Raw genomic sequence first — 5,416 nt, 5'->3', positions numbered from 1 at the left:
ACTAGAAAACCATAGGCAATTTACATTATTTTTAGGTGGTATAATAACTTGGAAGCCCAAGAAGCAATATTAAAACACTTTTTTTTTTAAATAATAGAATTAGGTGAAATGGAAAAATGTAAGATAATTATACAATTATCAATGGAATTTCTCTGTACTAGCTGCAACTTTGTTGAATAGACAAGGATTATACATGTCACAGAGACTTACAATAGCTAAACTTTCTTATTAACATCACAAGGAAGTGGAGACTTAGTGTTGAAGAAAACTCCTACAAGGGTCTCTCACATTTTCACATATCTTGTTAGATATGATAAATATGCAAGAACCTGATCTTTTTCTAATATACAATTGAATACCCCATCATTGTTATCAGGGTTGTTTTTAAAGTGAGCAACTTTGAGAGATGAGTTAATTTCTACTTCTGAAGAAATTAACTCATCTTGCTCACTGTATGTGACAAAATAATGGGATTTCAAGCCCAGTGAACTTTTTCTATAATGCAGCCAACTATTTTTCCAGGCATACATCTGTACCAATTCACATCACCACTTCAGAAATGGAGATTTAGGGAACTGATCCAAATGTGCTGATATCTTGATTGCTATTTTTTCTGTCCAGAACTCAGCTGGTGTTCTGTCATGTTCTTGAACCTCGAAAACTGTCAGCTAAATAAACCTCTATTCTTCATAAGTAGCCTGCCCCAAGTATTTCATTATTGTGACAAAAGGTTGACTAATCACTAAAATTATATGGAACAAGCATTGATATATGTAATCTTACAAAGAGGGAGGAGATAGTGGCCAATAATAAGTCAAACATTCCAATGATAACCAGTTAGATATAAGTGGAAAACAAATATTTATTCTTTTATATTTTTGGTAAAAAACAAAATTTATTACTCAGTCTCCCACTGAAAGACAAGCTCAGAAATGACTGAGAGGCACCAACCCAGCATGCAGCTTCAGAACCAGCTGTGTTGTCAGAGGATCAGGACTGCAAAGCTCACACCAGAGTCCCATGGGGGCATATAGAATGTATGGACAGTGTTTCCTATAGGGCCTGGAACCTTATTCTGTGCAGGGGTGAGGGGGGTTGCTGGAAAGGCAGTTCAAACATCAGAATCTTCATCACACATAGAGTGGCTCTGAGACCTTGGGGGCATAAAGAAGGTTGAGGAGGGTAGAGGGTGGATTCAGGAAGTGGAGCAAATTTGGCTGGTCTTTGAAGCCAGTGAAGGCTCCGGTGTCCGGCAGTGTACACAGGGTGTAGACCACTCAGCCCACAGCCTCCACAATCAGACCTCCATCCTGCCACAGCCCTGGGATCCATAACCTACAGGCCCAATGCTCAGGTACTTTTGGAATGAGATAACTTCATGTGCAGGCCAGAGAGAAGCAGGGGGCAATTCTGGAAGCAAGGCCCTCAACAAACATTTGCTTTACTAGAAACCCACATGCACACCTACCATGCAGTGTGGGGTGCATGGCTCCTGGGCAAGAACCAGGATGTTCTTGGTTCAAGAACTAAGGAAGTCAGCCCATAGGTCACCTGGACTTCTGGGTCACCACTGCTTTTAGTTGGAAACCTGGGCCCTGTCTTAGACTTCCTGCTCACCAGGGCCCAGGGTATAGCTGGCCCATAGATGACCACCTGGCCATCCTGGTTCAGAAGACCAGGCAGCCGCAGTGGTTATGCACAACCTCTCCCACAGTCAACCTGAAACACAGTTTGGGCTTGCACTCCGCCACCTCCTCCAGGCATGAATGAGGGGGTCGGGCTTAGAAGAAGTCATACAAGAATGTTAGAGGGTTGGCCTTTGAAGAGACATATCAAAAAGTGAGGCCAGCTTCCAGTGACCTTGGCAGGAGGCCAACAAGAAAATCGTGGCAGTGGGGCTTGTGGTCCAACATGGGGGTGTAGACCATGTACAGGGCAAAGCCACAAGGAAGAACTACATAATGGGGTGCAGCAGCCATGCCAAATTCCCAGAGCTGCATCTGCAAGAACGGTGCAAAGAACAGCATGCACTACATCCTAGTGGAGGAGTGTCCACAGAAGGAGGAGAGCCTGGCCTCAATGACATTGGCAGGACTCATCCTGCACATCCTCTCCAGCTGCACATAGACCAAACAGTTGACCCAGCTCCAGTCTGGGTTACAGACAGCCAAAATACTGGGGCTCAGACAACTGATAATATACTTGGCCAGGTGTGTCAAGGACTGGCTCATTGCCACCCCAAACAGAAAGGTGCCCACCATCTTGTATAGGACAACCATGACATTATAGAAGAGGGAGCAAGAGTAGAGGCAGAAGGTTCACACCAAAAAGGCTTCCTCTGCAGAGACCAGGATGATTGTACTTGTGATGGCCATAAGTCCATAGTTAATGGTGTTTGGGTGGTAGGGGCATCAGATGGAGTCATCTCTGCAGTAGAACCCTCAATTATATGGGGTGTTCACCAGGGTCAGTTTGGCTCAAGAGAGAGTCACTTTGTTCAATGTCACTGTCAGGCCTTTCCTGAAAACCCCAGCACACATCCCAGGGTCACAGGGTTACAGAACGCTTTTAATAAGAAGAAAAACAAAAATAAAACTCTAAAAGACACATTTAATAAACAATTACAATATGAATATTGTAAAATTCTTGACTATTATACCTCAGTAAGTGAACGAACATGTATGCCACGCTACTGCATAAAATCATAGTTTGATCAAAAAAAATCCTTTTCTGCTTTAACACATTTCAATGCAAATTAAATTAGAATCTCAGTTTATGGTGTTCTAAATAGAAAATGAGTTATATGTCTGTGTGGACCATTTAGCTCTTTCAGGAGAAACTGTTAAGTGATAAAGCTAGCTGCATGAAAATGTGCCACATAATACTATTTCATAATTCAAACACCATTTGTTTTGTCTATATTAATATAAATGTAAATATATATCTTTGTAGTGAAGGAAAATTTTGTAGGGAAACTGAGGCAATAATTATTTTTATCTGTATACATCTTGCTATGGTTTGACAATAGACTACACCCCAAATTCAAAGCCAGCATCAGCAACTTAGTAAGGCCATAAGTAAGTCAGTGAGGTCCTGACTTGAAATAAAATACAGGAAAAGGGCTGGAAGTGGGGCTCAGGGGTTAAGATCCCCAGAGATCAATCCCCAATAAAATAAAAAATAAATAATGTGATTGAACCCAGAGAGGAAGAGCCCATTGAAATCCTTTCAAATAGCTATATGCAGCACTCAGATGTTGTTCTCCTAAGTCTTTGAAGTCCAAGTAAATAAAACTACAAAAATAAAGAATCACATTCTAATGGGTAATGTATATTCTTTCAGAAAGAGGCCGGTGTTGACCAGCTATCTATTTTCCTCATTTCAATCTCTATAAAATCTTACTTCCAGAAGGTATTATTTAAAAAAATTCTCTAAAGTCATTTTGCAAATTTAAGTCACAAAATTATTCATGGGTGAGGTGTGTGTGTGTGTGTGTGTGTGTGTGTGTGTGTGTGTGTTCAAATTTTTTACTTGGTACCAGGTATTAAAATTCAGAGGCACTCAAGAACTGAGTCATATCCCCAGCCCTATGTTGTGTTTTATTTGGAGATAGGGCCTCACTGAGTTGATTAGTGCCTCACAGTTCCTGAGACTGGATTTAAACTTGCAATCCTCCTTCTTCAGTCTCCCTAGCTGGCATTATAGGCATTGGCCATCATGCCCAACACCAAAGTATCATTTTTGGAAAAGTAAAATAAGTCGTTGATTTAACACCCAAGCGGTACCTTCACATAGAGAATTGTAATATCTGAAGGGTGGCAACTGGGAATAGAGTGACAGAACTCAAAAGATTGATCAGGAAAGACTTGTATAGATAAAACACTTGGCAATGTCACAAAGTTCACATTTCCATTATTTGGAGAAAGACAAATGATTCAGTAAAATATAGTGTGACCATTTTGAAGATGCCTAATGATGTAGAACATGAAATTCAATCTCTGTCTCAATATGTCCATGAAAATAACTACAGATTTTCTGATACACTAAATGTATAAATCATTAAAGTCCAGGAACAAAATAAATTCATGTTTACACAATAGGGGAGGATTTCTAAACCTAAATGTGGAAAGCAAGAAGGTAAAGTTGGTTACTAATGTGTGTTTTATATGTATATGGAGGGGTGTGTGTGTGTGTGTGTGTGTGTGTGTGTGTGTGTGTGCGCGCGCGCACATGTACACACATACACCAGCACCCATTGCTGTTATACTTTGGTGGTGTTAAAATAAATCTTTGAAATAGTAAAATCCATACAGAGAGGAAGTAGAATGTTGCTTACTGGGATGAGGTACAGAGAAAAGTGGCAAGAGAGTTTTAATGAGGACAGGTTGAATTTGTGAATAGAAAAGTCCTGGGAATGGACAAATGATGGGGATGGCTGTATAACAATGGTTTTCTCTTTGGTTCCATAGAAATATACCCCTTTTAAAATGTAAACATGTTAATTGTCTCATAACTTGAATATGGACAACTGCTGCTATGTTTACTTTTCTTTTTAAAGCACCATCTCAATTCTTTTTTATATGTTTTTTCTTAGTTGTTAATAGATCTTTATTTTATTTATTAATAAATGGTGCTGACAATAGAACACAGAGCCTCAGACATGCCAGGCAAATGTGCTTTGGCTGAGCTACAGTCCCTGCCCAAATGGTAACTTACTAAAAAAATGTGTCTGAGATATAACCATATAAGAATATGTATATAGATATGTAAAAGTGATTTTAAGAAATAAAACACTAGAGGGGATGGTGTTGTAGTTCAGCAGTAGAGTGCTTGGCTAGCATAGAAGAGGCATGTAAAATGATTACCATATACCACATTCAGGGTAAATTTTTTTAAAAAAATTGTCACAGTAACAAAGAATGACTTATTTAAATTTAATTCTTGGGTTAAAATTAGGCATTCATTTAAAATTTTGGCACATTTTTTGAAACTACTCTGCAGAAGAGTTATGGCAATTTTGCATTGCATTTCTCAGAGCTTGACAATTCCATTTTCAACACTGTGGATATTAGATCTTCTCACTCTCTTTATTCTTTGTATTTGATAGGAAAAAAACACACATGTACTTTCTGTTTCCTTTGGATTACTATAGTGTGACTTGGAAAGTCAACTCAATTTTTCGTAGGTGATATTTTAAAAACAGTCTATATTGGGTTTTCCCATTTTTGTCAACTGTTTGTTTCTCCTTATTGACTTGTATGAGCTAGGTTTGTGATTAAGCTCTGGTGAGCTGTGCAGACATCTAAAGTAATATCACCAAAACACTGTTTTCTAGCAAGATGCAAAAAAGTTTTGCATCTTGCATGGAGCCCTTTGGCAATGTGAGAATTCTGGTTCTTCTTCAGCATTTGCAATG

At 39.1% G+C, this 5,416-nt stretch overlaps 1 pseudogene; it reads right to left on the bottom strand.

Moving 5' to 3' along the window:
- Positions 1 to 1,832: 1,832 nt before the first annotated feature.
- On the bottom strand, positions 1,833 to 2,375 carry LOC113199486 (phospholipid phosphatase 2 pseudogene; annotated as a pseudogene).
- Positions 2,376 to 5,416: the final 3,041 nt, after the last annotated feature.

The sequence above is a fragment of the Urocitellus parryii genome, chromosome Y (genome assembly GCF_045843805.1).
Source record: "Urocitellus parryii isolate mUroPar1 chromosome Y, mUroPar1.hap1, whole genome shotgun sequence".
Taxonomy (NCBI): domain Eukaryota; kingdom Metazoa; phylum Chordata; class Mammalia; order Rodentia; family Sciuridae; genus Urocitellus; species Urocitellus parryii.
Note: the sequence above shows the minus strand (reverse complement) of the source record. Positions and strands in the feature narration are given on the sequence as shown.